This window comes from Tachyglossus aculeatus, chromosome 11, assembly GCF_015852505.1.
Source record: "Tachyglossus aculeatus isolate mTacAcu1 chromosome 11, mTacAcu1.pri, whole genome shotgun sequence".
NCBI classification, from domain to species: domain Eukaryota; kingdom Metazoa; phylum Chordata; class Mammalia; order Monotremata; family Tachyglossidae; genus Tachyglossus; species Tachyglossus aculeatus.
The window spans coordinates 69,711,605-69,733,020 of NC_052076.1; the positions used below are offsets into that span (position 1 = coordinate 69,711,605).

At 43.9% G+C, this 21,416-nt stretch overlaps 1 protein-coding gene and 1 non-coding gene across 3 annotated transcripts in view; both read right to left on the bottom strand.

Moving 5' to 3' along the window:
- OPCML (opioid binding protein/cell adhesion molecule like) overlaps positions 1-21,416 on the bottom strand; it is a 1,278,294-nt gene that overhangs the window by 217,809 nt on the left and 1,039,069 nt on the right. The window lies entirely within an intron of this gene.
- LOC119935250 lies at positions 5,193-5,329 on the bottom strand. The gene has a single exon (XR_005453137.1). It is a non-coding gene; the product is annotated as a small nucleolar RNA SNORA7 (small nucleolar RNA).

A 21,416-nucleotide genomic window follows, 5' to 3' on the forward strand; every position in this document is an offset into this window, starting at 1 on the left:
TTTCTTTTTCTCCTGTGCACAAACTGTGGAGTGCTGCTGGAGGAAATCCCAATATTGGGCCTAACTTGTCCATCCGAAATTCACACTCACTTGCTTTACCTCTGCCCGGCAACATTATTTCCCTATTCTTATTGACTTCCAAAGCCTTCTACAATTATTTCAGACATTTAACTCCGTCATCAAAACCCCTGTCCCCCTGCCATCTCTTTCCTCTAATGATCTGGCCACATACTTTATTGGTAAAAATGAAATCTTCAGGTATTATTTCCCTAAAATTGTCTCTGCTCCTCTCCAGTCCTTCCCCCATCCTCCTCGTCTTTGACACTCCCATCTTTTCCAGCAGTATCTCAAGAGATCTCCTAACTACTCTCAACATCTACCCCCTCCACCTGCACCTCCAACTCCATACTTTACACCTTATCAAAACACTTGTTCCTTCCCTTCTTTTCTCCCTTACCTCCATCTTCAACCAATTTATTTTCCAATGGCTTCTTTCCCACTGCTTTCAAGTATACACATGTATCTCCTATCCTAACTCCCACCCTTCACCCCTAGGTTCCCTCCAGTTATCGCCCCATCTCCCTCCTACCATTCTACTCTATACTCCTTGAGGAAGTTGTCTATTCTCATTACCTCCAATTCCTCTCCTCCAATTCTCTCCTTGACCCCCTCCAATCTGGCTTTTGTCCTCTTCACTCCATGGAAACTGTCCTCTCAAAGGTCACCAGTAATCTCCTTCTTGCTAAATGCAATGGCCTCTAGTCCATCCTAATCCTTCTTGACCTATCAGCTGCCTTTGACTCTGTGGACCAATCCCTTCTCCTGAAAATCCAACCTGGACTTCACTGACACTGTCTTCTCCTGGTTTTCCTTGTATCTCTCTGGCTGCCCATTCTTTATCCTTTTCATGGGCTCCTCCTCTGTCTCCCACCCCCTGCAAAAAGCTCCGTTATGGTTTCCTTTCTATTTTCCATTAACACCCACTTCATTGGAGAACACATTCACTCACACAGCTTCAATTACTTTCTCTATGCAGATGATGCCCAAATCTACATCTCCAGCCCTGATCTCTCTCTTTCTCTGCCGTCTCATATTTCTTCCTGCCTTTAGGACATCTCTATTTGGATGTCCTGCTAACACCTGAAACATAACACATCTAAAACAGAGCTCCTTATCTTTTGAACCAAGCCCTGTCTCCCCACTCATGAGAAAACAGCATCACCACGCCTCCTGTCTTTCCCTACTCCAGTCTATATTTCACTCTGCTGCAGGGTCATTTTTCTAAAAAAAACACCTCATCCCCAATTTTCCCACTTTTCAAGACCCTCCAGTGGTTGCACATAGATCTCCACATTGAAAAGAAAGTCCTTGCCATCAGCTTTAAAGCATTCAGTTATCTCACCTCTCCAATCGTACCTCACAGATTTCTTTCTTCAGCCCAGCCCACTCATCTCACTCCTCTAACACCAGTCTACCAATGCTCTCAATCTTGTCTGAAAGCCTTATTAAATTCCATCAGGGGAGTTCTTCCCAGACTAAGTCCTCATTTCCCCTACCTCCTCTCCCTTCTGTGTCTCCCTGCCACTTTAAATTTTACCTTTTTAGCACCTTCATTCAATCGTATTTACTGAGCACTGTACTAAGTGCTTGAAAAGTGCAATTTGGTAATAGACAGAGGTAATCCCTACCCCACAGTGGGCTCACAGTCTACAAGGGGGAGACAGACAACAAAACAAAACAAGTAGACAGGCATCAACAGCATCAAAATAGATAAATAGAATTATAGATATATTTGCCCTCTAGACTGTAAGCACCTAATGAGCAGCAATAATATCTACCAACTCTATTGCACTATACTCTCCCAAGAAATTAGTATAGTTCTTATTATTATCATTACTGATCACAATAAATAATAAGCAATAATAATATTAATAAACAATAATTAATAATAGTAATCATAATGATAAAGCTGACTGAATTCTTTAAAGCCAATGGCAAGGAGTTTCTTTTTAAAGTGGAGACTGATGTGCAACCACTGGAGGGTCTTGAGAAGTGGGAAAATATGGGCTGAACTTCAGTTTTAGAAAAATGACCTTGAAGATGAATGAAGTATGGACTGGAGTAGGGAAAGACAGGAGGCATGATGATGATGCTTTGTCATGAGTGGGGTGACAGGGCTTGGGTCTAAAGATAATAATAACAATAATAATAGTGGTATTTGTTAAGCATTTTCAAGTACCCAAGCTCTGTTCTAAGTGCTGGGGTCGTTACAAGGTAATCGGTTCAGACATGGGGCTCACAAGAGGAAGAGGAACACATATTTAATCCTCATTTTTTCAGATGAGGCAACTGGGGCACAGAGAAGTTAAGTGACTTGCCCAAGATCACACAGCAGACCTGTGGTGGAGCCGGGGTTAGAACTCAGGTCCTTTTCACTCCCATGCCCAGGCTCTATCCATTAGGCATTACTGATTCCCTATGAGCTTCTTCCACACATAGTAAGCACTTAATACCATTCACTGATTGCTCATTCGATTGGGTGATGCCGAGGCACTGATTTGGCAGTAGAAGAGAAGTAAAATGGGAAGACGAGAGATTAATAAAGGGAGTTTTCTTGGACATGTGATTTCAGATGGTATGGCAGAACAAAGGTCAGGAGAAAATAGCAGGAAACACCCTAGTTGTTGTCAAGCAATTGCTATACATAGCAAGGGACAACTTTAATATGCACATATCTGGAAATGACTCAGTCACATATGGTCTTCTTGGTAACATGAAAACAAAGTAACATTTCACTTTCAGTGAAATTCTATTCCTTCTTTTCCATAAGGAAGCATGCATGCACACATAAACACACACGCACACACACACACATCTGTGTAGAAATCAAACATTATGTAATGAATGCCATTCTACTACTCATGATTTATGCTTATGTCTGTGTGTGTGTGAGTGTGTATGTTTATGTGTGATACGGGGAGAAAGATAGGAGAAAGCATGGGTTCTAAAGGGCAGAATTTGTATTCAGTTTTCAACATCAGGAGTTAAGTGAAAGGCAAGGCATCACATTTGGACCCAAAGAGGCAATAAAAAAGATCAGAGCTGGAACTGCCGATCAATCTAGCAGTCAACAGCATTCACTGGGTAACCAAAACCACTTAAGTGGATGGTGTTCCTGAGGGAGGAGCAGAAACAGAGAAGCGTGGAGGGCTCATTCAGTAATATTTACTGAGCACTTACTGTGTGCAGAGCACTGTGCTATGCACTTGGGAGAGTACAATACAATAATAAATAGAAGCATTCCTTGTCCAAAACAAGCTTATGGTCTAGAAGCTGAGTCTTCAGGGCAACCCCAGTTTCAGCTTGTTCAGAAGCAAAAGAGACAGCAAAAGTGATATGAGAACTAGAAAGATCCAGCAATCTTGAAGCCAGATACAGGCAGGGTATCAAGTAGGAGAGGGGCCAAAGAAGGAAAGAGCTGACCTGAATAATGAGACATCAAAATAGTAAAGCTTTCAAAGTTGGGGTTGAAGTGGTTAGAGGTGGAATCTGTTGCGTTGATAAACATTGCATACACCAAGAAGCGAGAGTAATTATTTAGCATGATACAAAGTTTCCAAACTGATCTGCACTGGCAGATGGACTCAATCAATTAATCATGCAGGCCACTACTCTCCCCATCTTCAAGGTCCTTTTGACGTCACATCAATCAATAAATCACTGGTTCTTATGGAGGGTTTAGTATGTACAGAGCACTATGTTAAACACTTCAAAAAGTGCAAGAGTGTAATTGGAAATGGAGTTAACAATCTCATGGGGAGAGCTTCCATCTCCTCAAGGAAGCCTTCCCTGATTAATCACTCATCTGCACAACCAATTTCCCTCTCAACTGCCACTTCAGAACTCTGTATCACTTACTACTTAGGTACTCACATCCCTCACCCTTCAGTTACAGATATAACTTTACACTCTATTGCTTCCTTATACCTGTAATTTATTTTAGTGTAGCTCCTTTAGACTGTAAACTCCTTGTAGGTAGGGGAGATGTCTACCAACTCTGTTGTTTTGTACTCTCCCAAAGGCTTAGTACAGTACACTGCACATTGAGGAAGGGCTCAGTAAATGCCATTAATTGTCTGTCTCCTTTGTTAGACTGTTAGCTCCTTACGGGAAGGGATTACATCTAGTAACTCCATATACTCTCCCAAATGCTAAGTACAGTGTTCTTCACTACCATTTATTGACTGACTGACTGTTTGCTGCACAAAGTATTTACAGATAGTGGGAGAGCAAGGATGTAACAAGTAAATGCAATGATGGGAAGGCTCACCTCCTCCAGGAGGCCTTCCTCGACTAAGCCCCCCTTTTCCTCAGCTCCCCTTCCCCCCACCTCACCCCAGCTTGCTCCCTTTGGTCTACCCCCCCCACCCCCTCTGGCTCAACAGCACTTGTTTATGTATGATCATATCTATAATCCTATTTATTTATATTAATGCTTGTTTTACTTGTTCTGGTATGTTTATATGTCTCCAATTCTATTTATTTTTATTGATGCTATTGTTTTGATGTCTGTCTCCCTTCTAGACTGTGAGCCTGCTGTGGGCAGAGATTGTCTCTCACTGTTGCTGAATTATACTTTCCAATTGTGCTCTGCACACAGTAAGCGCTCAATAAATATGACAGATTGAATGAATGAATGAATGAGTGAATATACATCTCTACATAAATGATGAGTGCTGGTATACTCACTATATGTGTTAAGGTGGGGCTTCTGGATTGAGGTAATTTGGGATAATTAATTAGGGAAGATTTCGTGGAGGAGGTGGGGTTTAGGATGGGAAGTAAGCAGAGATGAACTGTAGAAGCAATGAAATGACACAGATTCAACCCCCGTCCCCAGATAATGCCACAGTTATCCATATAGTACAGCTACTTTTGAAATGAATTACTCCTCTTCTCTTTTCTAATGCTGGCATGGCTTGTCTTATGCTGTCAAGTCATCCCCAATGCCCTGGACACATCTCTCCCAGAATACCCCACCTCCATCTGCAATCATTCTGGTAGTGTATCTATAGAGTTTCCTTGGTAAAAATATGGAATTGGTTTACCATAGCCTCCTTCTGTGCAGTAAGCTTGAGTCTTCTCCCTTGCCTATCTTCCATGCTGCTGCTGCCCAGAACAGGTGAGTTTTGACTTATAGCAGATTGCCTTCCACTCGCTAGCCACTGGCCAAGCTAGGAATGGAATAGGTATGACTCTGCTTGACTTTCCCTCTGTAGTCGAGACTGGTAGAGTACTGGAAACTCTCCAGGTGTGACCCTGAGAGGGAAATGCTGGCTAAGACTCTACAAAGATGGAAAGAAATGAAACTATTCTGGTTAGTAGGCAGAACTCTTAGACTTTGGGCATGTCCCCCAAGGAAAATACAGAAAATGAGTTTTCTCCACAATCCAAACCTGAATGAAAAATAGTATGAGACCTCCTTGGTCTGGCCTTCACGATGAATGATTTTTAGCTCTTTTCTAGCAGCAGTTTGTGTGATTCCCTTTGGGGTTATACAGTATTCTTGTGAGCAATGAATAGTTCTTTCCTGTAAATCTGGGTGTGACTGTCTGTTCTACATTAGTCAAGCCAAGATGCCTAAATCCTGGCACTATAAATAGCGGTTTGGCCGGGGGGGGGGGGGTGACACTTTCTGGTTGTGTCTGCACAGTGAAAGTGAGTTTGAGACAATTACCTGGATAATTCAGGCCTCAGGCCATACCCTAAGGAAGAAAAAGAGGAGTTTTTGGTCTGAACACTCTTGACTGGCCATCTATATTGATAAGATTCACCAGATAATCCGTCAACCTACCAGTTTCTTTCAGAGAAGCAATAATTACCAGCCACAGGCAATAATTATCAGCCACACAGGCAGTAATTACTAGGTTGAGGAAAGTAAATGTAGGCACTTTTGTGCATGTGTATTAAAAGAAGGGAGTTATATCTTTTTTTCAGGATTTAAAATCAGATTCATCTGGCCAAAAATAAGATTTGATAGCTCTATTATTGCCCTGGAACTACCTTTATGGGGGTGAGCATGTTTCAAAAAGTCAATAGAAGTTGGTTTCACAGTTCAGCCAATTAAATAGACTAGCTGGATAGTTAATATCAGAAACTTTCCACCCTCTGGGGAATGTCTCCCCTCTGTCATGTACCATTAGAAAAATTAAAACCCCTGCAGCTTTCTTTGTAGCAAAGGACACTCATGGTTTCTTAAGTGTACTAACTACCTCATATTCTACCAGCAAAATGGTCTCCTAATTGCAAGAGACTTAGAATATATCTACTTGTTTATCTCTGTGGATTTATATTTCACTCTCTATTTATAGCATTCCAGTGTTGGCAGGTGTGATGTATCATCATTTGAATATATCGTAAAAAAATAGGAAAAAAATGGATATATATTTAGACTGTTCCTTTAAAAAAATGTTCCGTGCATGATGGTTATTTTTAGCTAAAGAACAGATCTCAGCCAGCAAATAAACCCTGAATTCAGATTGGGTGACTGTGGTGTGATTGCTTTCTTAATAAGAGACAAGGTGATCTGAGCATTAAGTCCAGGTTCTGCATACTGGATGTTTCATCTTAGATATGCAGAGCAGAGATGGGGTTTCTACAGTTACCTCCACAAGGAATCCCTCATGGAAAAACTGTTTTCATAGCGGAGAATTGGTTCGGGGGGTGATCACTATGTTGGCCAACATGCTTCTCCCCCTTCAGCATCTCTGCCCTAGCTGTAGTGGTGGGGAGTGGGAAGAGAACTGTTTCAAAGGGTCAGGCAGACATCTTCCTGACCTGCATTTGCCGCGGGAAAAATCTCAAGAGATTTAGGGTCCAATCACCAAATAGTGCGGCAATTGGCTGGGAGAGGTGAGGAATTAACTACCCCATGAGAACAGCACTTTAAAGGCGGGGGATAGAACTGATGAACATATCCACCAGCTGACTGGTTAGAAATGGTGATGTGGCTGATTCAACAATAGCCAGCTATCTCCAGGCTGGAAGTTCAAATGAGCTGGATGGTTTTGGGATGTCAAAAGTCACGGCCTTTGAGATTAATTCCAGAAACCCACCTTCACTCTCCTGTTCCCAAGGGAGTTTGCGGGACACAAAGTCTACCCGAGATATCTTGGGACTTCTCCAGCTCCAGCTAAGAACTTCGGCCTTACCATGCCTGCTCGAAGCAGGCAACCTTCCTGGAATAGCCAACAATTACAGTGGGAAACAGCGTGGCCTAGTGAAAAGAGCATGGATCTCGGAGTCAGAGGATCTGGGTTCTAATCCCAGCTGTGTCGTTTGTTGTGTGATCTTGGGAAAGTCACTTAACTTCCCTAGGCCTCAGTTTCTTCAACTGTTAAACAGGGACTCAATGTCTGTTCTCCCTCCTACATAGACTGTGAGCCCCATATGGGACAGGGCCTGTTTCCAACCTGATTAACTTGTTTGTACCCCAGAGCTTAGAACAGTGCTTGACCCATAGTATGCGCTTAACAAATACCATAATTATTATTGTCAGATATGGCCGAATGAAGACCCTCGATTGCATCTCATCAGCAAACTTCACCTACCCTCTGCTGGGTAGAGAGCCCTGCACAAGGAGTTTGGGGAACATATGATCCAAGTGAAAGCCATGGCCTCTGCCTTCGAGGAGCTTAGAGACTAAAGATCCTAAGCAATAGGAGATGACCCCTCTAACATTGACCTTCCCCTGCACCGCTATTTCAAGGACACTCGACCCCAAATTTTCTCTTCAGTGACAGCTAGTTTACCCTAAGGGTCATAAGACTATCCAATTCACTTTCCGGGTTCTATGCAGTGCTATACCAGACCCAATTGCACCAGATTTTCTCGTTAAGACAGTGTATGTAATAAAATGAAAATAACGATGCTACACCTACTGTGTAACCACCTGTCAGTAAATTTATGAACAATTAGAAAATGAAAGTACTTTCCAGGGAGCGATTTGAGTGAGCAATAAAATGCTCATTTTTTTTTCAAAAATATAATAGGACAACAACTTTTCTCACTTCTCTCCCCACCCCCGGCCTCAATAAACAGCTTTTGCGGTAATTAATCAGCTTTGTTTTGTTGTTGTTGTTTCTAATGTTACGATTCTTCAGTCAGCAATGGATAAGCTGGGCTGTGGGGAACTGAGGAGTCATTTCCAACTTCCAGTGGGAACGAGATGGAGAGCCGAGGATATACTGCCAGGTCTGCTGGCTCCACTTTCCCTGTCACTGGAGTTTTCTTTTTTTTTCCACTTAGTGTAGATGCCAACTGAGAGAAGGTGTGGGTTTCTCTTTCTCCTCCCCCGTGGAGGCAAGGGTGTGACTCCATAGGAGCCCCTCCCCTCAAAGCTCATGCACTCCCCTCAGTTCTCACAGTGGCATTGGCTTCCAACCCAAAGCAGCAGACAGGATCATTTAAATCAAGCTAATGAGTTGGGCTGTGGGAGTAATTCACTCCAGCACAGTGGGACCAGGCTGGGTGAATACTAATAATTATAATAATAATAGTTATGATATTTATTAAGCACTTACTATGTGCCAGGTGCTGGACTCAAAATTTTCCAATGGCTGCCAGTCAACCTATGCATCAAGCGAAAACTCCTCACTCTAGGCTTCAAGGCTGTCCATCACCTCTCTCCCTCCTACCTCACCTCCCTTCTCTCCTTCTACAGCCCAGCCTGAACCCTCCGCTCCTCTGCCGCTAACCTCCTCACTGTACCTCATTTCCCCACTGCTTAAAAGGTGAACCCCCACATAGGACAGGAACTGTGTCTGTCATGATTAACATGTCTCTACCCCAGGGCTTAGTACAGTGCTTGACACAGAGTCAGGGCAATCGATGTCAAATATACTTCACTGTCCATAGAGTCAGACCAGGCAAAGGAGAATGTTGGATTTTTAACTTCTCAAGGAAATGAAACTGGGCCCTAGAGGATCTTTATAGGGGGATATAAGGCTCTAGCAACATGTCCAAAGACTAACTCCATCGCTTACTTCAAAACCCACCCTAGATTCCATCCCATGATTAAAGCCTTCTAGTTTAGGGGAAACTGAGCTAGTTTCACACTCAAAGACAAAACCTCTTCAATTCACTCCTTTGATCACAGTCCAAGGTAGTAGTATAAAAGTAGTGGTGGTAATAGTAACAGTAGTAGTTACTGAAATGGTATTTGTTGAGCTCCTACTGAAGACAGAACCTAATACTTACTGCTTAGAAGGGAGAGTAAAAGTAAAGTATATGTTCCCTGCCCACAAGGAGCTTGCCATCTAATGGGTAGATAGACACTATAGTGCCTTATTTTAAATACTAGGAGCAATAGGAAGGACAAAGATCAGATAGGAAGTAGATGAAAGTTGCCAAGATGAAAAATCAGGATTAGAATTGAATACTCAAAGGAGTTCATGTCATTTATTGACCTTCAGCTCTCAGGGTAAGAACATTATCATTAAACTCTGCTTTATGTATACCATATTGTGGAAACTCAACCCCAAATTTGGTGCCCTCTCCTCTAGCCCTCCAATGAGCAGTACAATCACTCAGTAGAACCGACTGTGTGCAGAACACTGTACCAAGCACTGGGACAGTTCAGTAGAATTAGTTGGCGTGATTTTGGTGCCCTAGAATGAGCAGTACTCGTAGAACCGACTGTGTGCACTGTATGGACAGTTCAGTAGAATTAGTTGGCGTGATCCTGACCTCGATGTGGGATGAGTGACACTAAATAAATACAGGTTGGAGGAAGCAATAGAGTATATAGATATGAAAGTAAGTGCTCTGGGGGAGTATACATACTTCCATTTTTAGGGACAGGAGTGGTGTGGCCTAGTGGAAAGAGTCCAGGCCTGGGGTCAGAGGACCTGAGTTCTAATCCCAGCTCCACCACTTACCTGCTGTGTGACTTTGAGCAAGTCACGTAACTTCTTAGTGCCCCAGTTTTCTCACCTGTAAAATGTGGATTCAATGCCTGTTCTCCCCGCTACATAAAAGGTGAACCCCCACATAAGACAGGAACTGTGTCTGTCCTTATTAACTTGTCTCTACGCAGCATGGCTCAGTGGAAAAAGCCCGGGCTTTGGAGTCAGAGGTCATGGGTTCCAATCCCGGCTCCGCCAACTGTCAGCTGTGTGACTTTGGGCAAGTCACTTAACTTCTCTGTGCCTCAGTTCCCTCATCTGTAAAATGGCGATGATCTGTAAAATGGCGATGAAGACTGTGAGCCCCACGTCAACGTGATCACCTTGTAACCTCCCCAGCACTTAAAACAGTGCTTTACACACAGTAAGTGCTTATAAATGCCATCATCATTATTATTATCATAATTAATTAATTTATAGGGTAGTGCTGAAGCCCATGCTCTTTCCATTGAGCCACGCTGCTTCGTGTATAAAATAGAACATATATAGAATTGCCCTTTCCTCTCCATCCAAACTGGTACTAAGTTGATTAAAGCACTTATCATATCCAAAAGAAACAGCGTGGCTTAGTGGAAAGAGCACTGGCTTGGGAGTCACAGGTTGTGGGTTCTAATCCCAGCTCCTGCACTTGTCAGCTGTGTGACGTTGGGCCAGTCACTTAACTTCCCTGGGCCTCAGTTACCTCATCTGTAATATGGGGTTTAAGAATGTGAGTTAAGACTGTGAGCCCCACGTGAGACAACCTGATTATGTTGTATCTGTCCCAGTGCTTAGAACAGTGCTTGGCACATAGTAAGCACTTAACAACTACCATAATTATTATCCCACCTTGATTACTGCATCAGCCTCCTCACTGATTTCTCTGCCTCCTGTCTCTCCTCTCTCCAGGCTATTCTTCACGCTATGGCTCAGTGGAAAAAGCCCGGGCTTGGGAGTCAGAGGTCATGGGTTCTAATCCCAGCTCCGCCACTTGTCAGCTGTGTGACTTTGGGCAAGTCACTTAACTTCTCTGTGCCTCAGTTCCCTCATATGTAAAATGGGGATTAAGACTGTGAGGCCCACATGGGACAACCTTGATTACCGTGTATCAAACCAGTGCTTAGAACAGTGCTTGGTACGTAGTAAGCGCTTAACAAATACCAACATTATTATTATTATTGTTATTATTTTCCCAAGAAACATTCAATCCACATGTCCCCTCCCTTCATAAAACTCCAGTGATTGCTCATCCACATCCACATCAGCATCAGTCAGTCAGTAAGTCAGTCAACCATATTTACTGAGCACTTACGTGTGCAGAGCACTGTACTATGCCCTTGGGAGAGTACAATATAACTATAACAGAAACATTCCCTGAGCACAATGAGCTTGAAGTCTAGAGGGAACTAGAATCAGAAACTGCTTACCATTGGCATTGAGGCAATCATGACCCAAACCTCACATTTCACTCCTCTAATACCTAACCATGCTCCATCCCTCAATCTCATCTTTCCACTGACTCCTTGACTGCTTGCCTAGAGCTGCTTCCCACTTCATATCTGACAAGTCACCACTCTCCCCACCTTAAAAGTCCTAAAATTATATCTCTTCCAAGAATCCTTCCCTGCATAAGCCCCATATCCCAAATTCACCCTTCCCTCTGAATCACCTATGCACTCAGATCTGTACCCCTTAAACCCTTGATAATCACCCCATAGAACTTACGTATAGAGTCCCAATACATTTTAATGTCTGTCTCCCCTTCTGGACTGTAAGCTTATTGGGGGCAGAGATCATATCTTCCAAAACTATTGCATTTTACTTTCCCAAGTGCTAACTTAGTACAAGGCTCTGCACACGAGTGCTCAATAAATACCACCGATTAATTGATAGATTAACTACTAATGGTTCCCTTTGCTGGCTGTGGCAAGTCACATTGGGTGTTCTGGGGGCAAGAGGCTGTGTCAGACCAGAGGGAAACAGTCAGGGAGACTCATCAGTACCTGATCTCCCTCCTTCTTAGACCTTGTCCAACTTGATTACCTCATGTCTACTCCAGCATTTTGTATGGTGCTTGGCGCAAATACCACAAGTATTATAATAATAACAATTTATTATATAAGGGGATGGAGAGGGAGTTTTGGCCAACTTCTATGTCTCTTTCCAAGTGAGGGTGTCCCCTCTGGAGCCCTGAAAGAGCACATCTCCCATTGTAGCCCTGGCCCAGGTTCAGGTAGAGGGGGCAGATTCAGAGAGCAAGGAGGACCTTTACTCCTGAGAGACAGCTGTGGAGGAGAAGAAAGATGGTGGGGAGGGGAGTAAAGCAGTGAGAAGGTGAGGAAGGTTCTTGAGGGGGGTGGGGTGTTGACTCATGAAAGTTTTGATTGTACCATCAGAGCGGGTGGTAGGGGCCTCAGAAGAGGTAGGCCCATCCACCAAGCTAGCTCTCTTCCTCCCTTCAAGGCCCTACTGAGAGCTCACCTCCTCCAGGAGGCCTTCCCAGACTGAGCTCCTTCCTTCCTCTCCCCCTCATCCCCCTCTCCATCCCCCCCATCTTACCTCCTTCCCTTCCCCACAGCACCTGTATATATGTATATATGTTTGTACATATTTATTACTCTATTTATTTATTTATTTTACTTGTACATATCTATTCTATTTATTTTATTTTGTTAGTATGTTTGGTTTTAGACTGTGAGCCCACTGTCGGGTAGGGACTGTCTCTATATGTTGCCAATTTGTACTTCCCAAGCACTTAGTACAGTGCTCTGCACATAGTAAGCACTCAATAAATACGATTGATGATGATGATGATGAGGTGGGGGGCCTCAGGAGGGACTAGAGGGACTAAAGGGCCAAGGCTCCCAGACTCCCTGAACAGTGTGCTCAGAATCCCCACCGAGCTTAGAGAGGCTCCTTCCCGCTTCCTCTCAGGACTGGGGCTAGATGAAGCTCACTTAGTAGCAAAGCGGCATGGCTTACTGGAAAGAGCATGGGCTTGGGAGCCAGAAGTTGTGGGTTCGAATCCCGAATCTGCCACTTGTCAGCTGTGTGACTTTAGGCAAGTCACTTAACTTCATTGTGCCTCAGTTACCTCATCTGTAAAATGGGGATTAAGAATGTGAGCCCCATGTTGGACAACCCCAGCACTTAGAACAGTGCTTGACACATAGTAAGCGCTTTGCAAATACCATCGCTATTACATAATGTTGGTTAAATCCCAACCCGAGAAGTGTGTGGGAAGCAGGGATTCAGTCAGGGTAAAAGTTTCAAGTGCTCCGATGAGTTTTCCTGAAGCAGCAGCTGGGTCTTCCCCCTCTGTTATTTCTCCTGTTTTTAATTTTTTTCTTTCCCCCTTTGAGTTCTTCCCTCCTTTGTGCTCTTCCGCTTCTTCAATGTTCGTTTTTATTTTCTGTTTCTGCTTCTCTCCACACTTTTGATGTTCGACTCCTTTGTTTGTGGCCTTCTTTCTTCTGTTGTCTTTGTTGTGTGACTTTTATTTTGTGTGTGATACCTTTTCCTCCTTCATTGTTATTCTCCCTGGGATTTATCTTGTCACTCCCAGGACCTGCATTTTGATCTTTACTGCTAGCCTTCTGCTTTGTCATCTCCCTGGGTTTTACCGGTGACTTCTATTTTTTTATTAAAAAATATATATTTTTTGTCTTCTTTATTTTTCTCTTTTTTTGTGTTTGTGTTTCAGTCCTGTCCTCCTTCCCTTTGATATTTGATGGTGTGAATTCTAGAAGGTTTGGGGTTGAGAGGTGGAATGGGGACTCCTGACTTTGCCTTTCCTTGCAGTTTCACATGAAACCCAATAGTTTTCCTGGAAAAACTTCAAATTTCACCAAAGGACTTGCTTTGTTATTTCTCTGGGGTAAGGAGGTTTGGGGGGGCAGAATTCTCAAGCTGAATTTTGGTGGGAAATTGATGGAGAAAATGCCTTTTCATGATGAAATCACTAAACCAAGGGTAAGGGGAGGGGAAGAGGGAAGAGCCCAGCAGACAGAATGCTGTAGTCCCTCCCTGCTCTGGCTCTGAAGTCATGTAGGTACTGAAGCTGTGCTTCGTTAACGTTAACCTATCTATTCAACGCCAGGTGGGATTAGATAGTCGCTTGACCTAATAATAATAATGATGGTATTTACTAAGCACTTACTATGTGCAAAGCACTGTTCTAAGTGCTGGGGAGGTTACAAGGTGATCAGGTTGTCCCCTGAGGGACTCACAGCCTTAATCCCCATTTTACAGATGAGGGAGCTGTGGCACAGAGAAGTGAAGTGGCTTGCCCAAAGTCACACAACTGACATTTGGTGGAGCTGGGATTTAAACCCATGTCCTCTGACTCCAAAGCCCGGGCTCTTTCCACTGAGCCATGCTGCTACTGAAGGAAGGGAACACTATGAGACAGAACACTGGATTATGCTCCAGGTGTTGTGAATTCCAGTCCTGTTCTGTTGCGAGACCTTGAAAAATGTACTTTATGTCTCTGATAGCTTCCTTTGTTATCAAACCTCTCAGAGGAAACACTCTGCAAAGGGTTGCATCGCCAATGAAAAGTCAAAAATGTGTCAAAAATACCCACCCTGCCTTGGCCATGCATAGATGGGGAGTTGGCAAGGGAAAGATGGAGCTGGAGGTAACAGTGAATTAAAGAAAGACGTTGATTGACCAATTAGTGATATCTATTGAGCACTTACTGTGGGGAGAATGCTGTTCTAAATGCTGTGCTTCAGAGAGTACAAAATAGAGTTAGTAGACATGATTCTTGCCTTCTAGGAGCTTACAATCTAGTGGGCTGCGGGGAGAGATGGGAAGAGCTACAGAGTGGGGGAAGCAGACCAAAGTGGGGGAACTCCTGTGAACATATCATAGTTAATGATGTCCCAGCACCATGCCAAAGGTTGGGGCAATTCCTAGCACATCTTCAGCCTTTGTTCTTTCAGCTCTGTTTAGGCCATCCTGGCCTCTACCGGAGGAGGGATGGGGTGCCAAATCAAAACTGGAGAAGTCAAAAACCACTTTCAGAGCTACACAAATCCCAACAATAAGCAAACCTTTGACACTGAAGGCCCAGCAGTAAGCTCAATCAATCAATCAAATGTATTTATATAGTCACTGTTTCAGAGCATTGTACTAAGTGCTGAGAGAGTTCAATACAACAGAGTTGGCAGTCATGTCCCGTGCCTACAGAGAACTAAAAAAAGCCTAAAAACCAACAGATGACCCATTTGCAACATGAAACACAAGTTGAGGGAAGAGGAATGGCAGGGAACATATCTGTTTATTGTTATATTGTACTATCCCAAGAGCTTAACACAGTGTTTTGCACACAGTAAGTGCTCAATGAATATGATAGACTGAATAAATGAATGAATGCTGGGAGCATTATGGAATGTCCACTCTCACAGAGAAGCAATGGACAGATCAGGGAACTGGCTCTGCCGTCCCACACTTGGATAGGCTCTGGAATTCATTATTTCACATTATTTCTGAACACTTCCCCAAGAAGGACAACCAGAAGAGAGGTAGGTATCCAGGGATGCGTGACAGGCTGGGACAGAGCCACATTCCTGTGGCTGTGTATCTTTCCGTGAGGTCACAAGATAAAGTCACTTTAGGGTCATACAGTTGAAGAAGCTTTTCCACTTATGTGCAAAACTTTTCCAAGTTGCTTTCTTCACGTTACCCAGATTCCAGTTGATTGGCCCTTGGTCTCTCTCCCAGCTAGCCTTGGACTTTTTCTTTTAACGGACCTGACCTTAATTGCTTTTCCCCGTATTTCCTGGGGCAGCCAGGGTGCAGTTTAATAAAACTTTCATCTGTTGACCCTTTCTTCTGCCTCCCATGTATGTCTTATTCAGTGGAAGATTTTAAGTCTTATTTTTAAGATGATTGATTTGGTGTGTTTTCCACTTTATTTCCTGCTGTGGGGACATTTTGTCTCTCTATGTGATTATTTTTTTTAAAGGACTTTGATTTTCTAGTCCCCCTACTTTCCACCCTGCTGTTGTGAAGTCAGGGAGAGCTTTATTCCTAAAGTAGCTACTTGGTCTCCTCCGATGCTGTTATTAGTTCCTCACACTTTATATTAGCCATGGCTGGGGCTAAGGACTGATCATTTTCCCTCTCAGCACCTGCTCAGGCTCTTGGGGCTTTCAGGTTGGTGCAGATAGATGTAGAGTGGGACACCTGTTATTTCCAGAGGCTACAGAATAGGCTCCCCTTCAGGCAGCAACAAAAGCAGACAAAAGGGAAAGATTGGAGTTAGAGAGCTTGTCTGCCACATTACCCTTACATAAGACCTTGAGCATCATCCGGACTGTCCAAAAACTCCATTCCACCCCAATGTCCAATTTGACACCAGGATGCTTGGAGCGAACATGTGATGGGAGGAGGGATGAGTTGCCAAACTCTGTTGTACTATACTGTACTATACTCTTTCAATTGTACTATATTCTTTCAAATACTCAGTACAGCATTCTGCACACAGAAAGTGCTCAATAAATACCATTTCTTGATGGTTGCCCTCCTTAATAAGGATAATAATGATGGCATTTGTTAAGCGCTTACTATGTGTAAAGCACTGTTGTAAGCGCTGGGGAGATTACAAGGTGATCAGGTTGTCCCATGGGGGGCTCACAGTTTTAATCCTCACTTTACAGAGGAGATAACTGAGACACAGAGAAGTTAAGTGACTTGCCCAATGTCACACAGCTGAAAGTTGGTGGAGTCGGGATTTGAACCCATGACCTCTGACTCCAAAGCCCCTGCTCTTTCCACTGAGCCACGCTGCTTCTCCTTGATGTTCTTAGTTTGGGAGACCCTTTGGGCCCAGAGTCTGTATCTAATGCTCATTGTTGTGGTTTTTCTCAGCATTTAGTAAAGTGCTTTTCACGGAGGAGGCACTTAATACTTACTGAATGAATGTACAGCATGCCATCATTCCTTGTGGTAAGGGGTGAATAATAATAATAATAATGACAACAATAATAATAATAATAGTTAAGTGCTTGCTGTGTATCAAGCACCATTCTAAGCACTAAGTAAAATACAAGATAATCAGGTCAGTCACAGTCCCTGTCCCACACAGGGCTTATAGTCTAAGTAGGAAGAATCATGGATCTAAGTAAGAAGAATCATGGACCTGGGTTCTAAACCTGACCCCACCACTTGCCTGCTGTGTGGCCTTGAACAAGTCACTTCACTTCTCTGGGCCTCAGTTGCCTCACCAGTAAAATGGGGATTAAGACTGTGAGCCCAATGTGGGACAGGGACTGTGTCCAACCTGATAAACTTTTATCTACTCCAGCACTTAATACAGAGCCTGGCACATAGTAAGTGCTTAACAAATGCCATTCTAAAAAGAAAAAAAAAAGGAGAGGGAGAAAAGGTACTATATCCCCATTGTGCAGATAAGGCAACTGAGGCACATCACTGAAGTTAGTTGTTGTTGTTGTCTTATGCTGTCGAATCATGTCTGACTCATAGCGATGCCATGGACTCATCTCTCCCGGAATGCCCCACCTCCATCCGCAATCATTCTGGTAGTGGATCCATGGTGTTTTCTTGGTAAAAATATGGAAGTGGTTTACCATTGCCTCCTTCCGTGCAGTCAACTTGAGTCTCTGCACTTGATTCTCTCCCGTGCCACTGCTGCCCAGCACAGGTGAGTTATGACTTGCAGCAGAATGCCTTTCACTCACTAGCCAATGCTAGGAATGGAATGGGTGTGTCTCTGCTTGACTCTCCCTCCCATAGTCGAGACTGGTAGGTTACTGGAAACTCCTCAGGTCGACCCTGAGAGGTACCCAGGCTCGTGCTTTTTACTATAGGCCATGCTCCTTCTCAGAGAAACAGGCTGGGTGTCATTATTACACCAGTCATTCAGACTGTCAGGACAAAACCGCTGACAATGAAATGAGGGAACGAACCCAGCCGAGAATTAGGTCAGCTGCTTCCTCAGGGATGCTGTTCAGCCGCCATCCGGGACTTGTGACTGACCTCCCAATGCCCAATTAATCCTCCCAAGACCCAATTGACCCTCCCACAACCCACTTAGTCCTCCTAAGACTTCAGCAGCCCTGCCACGAGTGGGATATCTGGCCCTGATCCAGCCCTAACAGCAGCTGCAGGAGACCCTCTGTTACAACTGACAAACAGCCTCGCCCAAAAAAGTTTCTGTGAAGCATCCACAGTGAAGTCTTCGCTTAATAAAGATGCCTTTGCTTATTAAGGATGCCATCCAAGAAGGGTATATGAGTTCTTAGAGGCAACGAGCAAGGAACAGACTGGCCATTTGCCTGGCTTTACAGCTGAAGTTCTGTTTTTCAGATGACCTATCTACCGTCAATATGGATTCGGAGTGGGAGTTTTTCTGCACAGGACTTTCATTTTTCTACCACTGCAGATCCTGCTCTGGAATCAGGGGTCTGAGGGCCCCCTCGGAGAAACAACCTAAGATGGAGAAAATAATAATAATAATAATAATAATAATAATAATAATAATGGCATTTATTAAGCACTTACTATGTGCAAAGCACTGTTCTGAGAGCTAGGGAGGTTACAAGGTGATCGGGTTGTCCCACGGGGGTCTCACAGTCTTAATCCCCATTTTACAGATGAGGTAACTGAGGTATAGATAAGTTAAGTGACTTGCCCAAAGTCACAGAAAACTCATTCATTCATTCAATTGTACTTATTGAGTGCTTACTGTGTGCAGAGCACTGTACTAAGTGCTTGGGAAGTACAAGTCGGCAACATATGGAGACAGTCCCTACCCAAGTTGAGGGAAGAAGGAAGGGGAAAGATTGGGGGAAAGAAAAGAAAGTTAAGGGAGGAAGGAAGGGGGAAAATTGAGGGAAAGGAAAGAAAGGGAGGGAGGAAGGGCGGGGGAAAATTGAGGGAAAGGAAAGAAAGGTGAGGGCGGAAGGAAGGGGGATAAATTGAGGGAAGAGAAGAAAGTTGAGGGAGGAAGGGGAAAGATTGAGGGAATGAAAAGAAAGTTGAGGGAAGAAGGAAGGGGAAAGAAAAGAGTTGAGGGAGGAAGGAAAGGGGAAAACTGAGGGAAAGAAAAGAAAGTTGAGGGGGGGAAGGAAGGGGGAAAATTGAGGGAAAGGAAAGAAAGGTGAGGGAGGAAGGAAGGGGGAAAATTAAGGGAAAGGAAAGAAAGTTGAGGGAGGAAGGAAGGAGGAAAATTGAGGGAAAGGAAAGAAAGGTGAGGGAGGAAGGAAGGGGGAAACTCGAACTATTTCTGCAAAAGGGCACATTTGAAGGCATCCCATTATTTCTTTTGTCCGGCCTATGTGAAGTTACAGGCATCTCCATTTCTGGCACTGGCTATCAGTGATCACCCCTGAAAAGAGGAAGCATCAATCATTGAAAAATGAATTGTTTGCTTCTGAGAGAGTTTTCTTCTCTCCCTTCTAGGTGAAACAGTGGGTGGGAGCGAAGTTGTTCTAAATATATGATCTGTTTTGCTAGTTTCTTTTTTCCCTTTCTGTTTATCTATCTTCATGTTTTCCTGGTTCCTTCCCAGATCAGTCATATTTCTACTCCAGTTTCCTCTCTCCTCCCATTACCTTTCCCATTTTACTCCCTCATACCCTTCTTTCTCAATCACCATTCTTAAATTCCTTTCCTCCTTTTTGGGGAGGAGACAGTATGGCAAGTTTATTTTTATGTCAAGTCATTTGTCGTGCTACCCAGAGCCGCTGTTCCCTGGTGGCAACTTGATTTGGTGTAAAGTTACTATAGAAGGAAGAGCACAGTCCTGGGAGTCTGAGACCCTGGGTTCTAATCCCTGACCTGCCTGCTGTGGAACCTTGGTCAAATCACTTCACTTCTCTGTACCTCAATTTCCTTTTCAGTAAAATGGGAATTCAATACCTGGCTCTCCCTCTTAGACTGTGAGCTGCATGTGGTACAGGGACTCTGTTTGACCAGTTTATCTTGCCTCTAATGCCGTACTTAATACCGTGCTTGGCATACAGGAAGTGCTTAACACACGCAATTATTTGTGTAGAAGGACTCTTTGATTCCTCAGCCATGAAGTTCCTCCTCTTTCCCCTCTCTGAATGTTTTTTTGATCAATTCCTTTTTTTTTCAAAGTCATCACCCTGTTCTCCAGCAGGGCCATTTTAGAGTCCCTAATGGGCCTGGGCTAGGTAGTGTTGCATTGCACATATGGAAAGACTGACTCTAAGTCAGGAGAGTGAAAGGAAACCAGTCCAGTCTTTGAACATTAAGTGATCAGAAAGTTGCTGTGCTCGCACCTCCGCATCAAACAGAAACTCCTTACCATTGGCTTTAAAGCACTTAATCAACTTGACCCTCCTACCTCACCTCGCTACTCTCCTGCTACAACACAATCTGCAAACTTAACTCCTCTAATGCTAACCTTCTCACTGTACCTTGATCTCATCTATTTCGCTGCCGACCTCTCACACATGTCCTGCTTCTGGCCTGGAACACGTGCCCTCTTCATATCCAACAGCCAAATGCTCTCCCCACTTTCAAAGCCTTACTGATGGCACATCTCTTCCAAGAGCTCCTTTCCTCTTCTCCCAATCCCTTCTGCGTCACCCTGACTTGCTCCCTTTATTCATCCCCCCTCCAGCCCCACAACACTTAAGCGTATATTTTGTAATTTCATTTCTTTATATTACTGCCTGTCTCCCCCTCTAGGCCCTAAGCTCATTGTGGGCAGGGAATCTGCCTGTTGTATTGTTATATCATACTGTCCCAAGAGCTAAGTACAGAGCTCTGAACACAGTATGCACGCAGTAATAATAATAATAATAATAATGATGCCATTTATTAAGCGCTTACTATGTGCAAGACACTGTTCAAAGCGCTGGGGAGGTTACAAGGTGATCAGGTTGCCCCGTGGGGGGCTCACAGTCTTAATCCCCATTTTACAGTTGAGGGAACTGAGGCACAGAGGTTAAGTGACTTGCCCAAAGTCACAAAGTGGAGCCAGGATTTGAACCCATGACCTCAGACTCCAAAGCCTGTGCTCTTTTAATCAATCAATCAATCAATTGTATTTATTGAGCGCTTACTGTGTGCAGAGCACTGTACTGAGCGCTTGGGAAGTACAAGTCGGCAACATATAGAGACAGTCCCTACCCAACAGTGGGCTCACAGTCTATAAGGGGGAGACAGAGAACAAAACCAAACATACTAACAAAATAAAATAAATAGAACAGATATGTACAAGTAAAATAAATAAATAGAGTAATAAATATGTACAAACATATATACATATATACAGGTGCTGTGGGGAAGGGAAGGAGGTAAGATGAGGGGGATGGAGAGGGGGACGAGGGGGAGAGGAAGGAAGGGGCTCAGTCTGGGAAGGCCTCCTGGAGGAGGTGAGCTCTCAGTAGAGCCTTGAAGGGAGGAAGAGAGCTAGCTTGGCAGATGGGCAGACAGAGGGCATTCCAGGCCCGGGGGATGACGTGGGCCGGG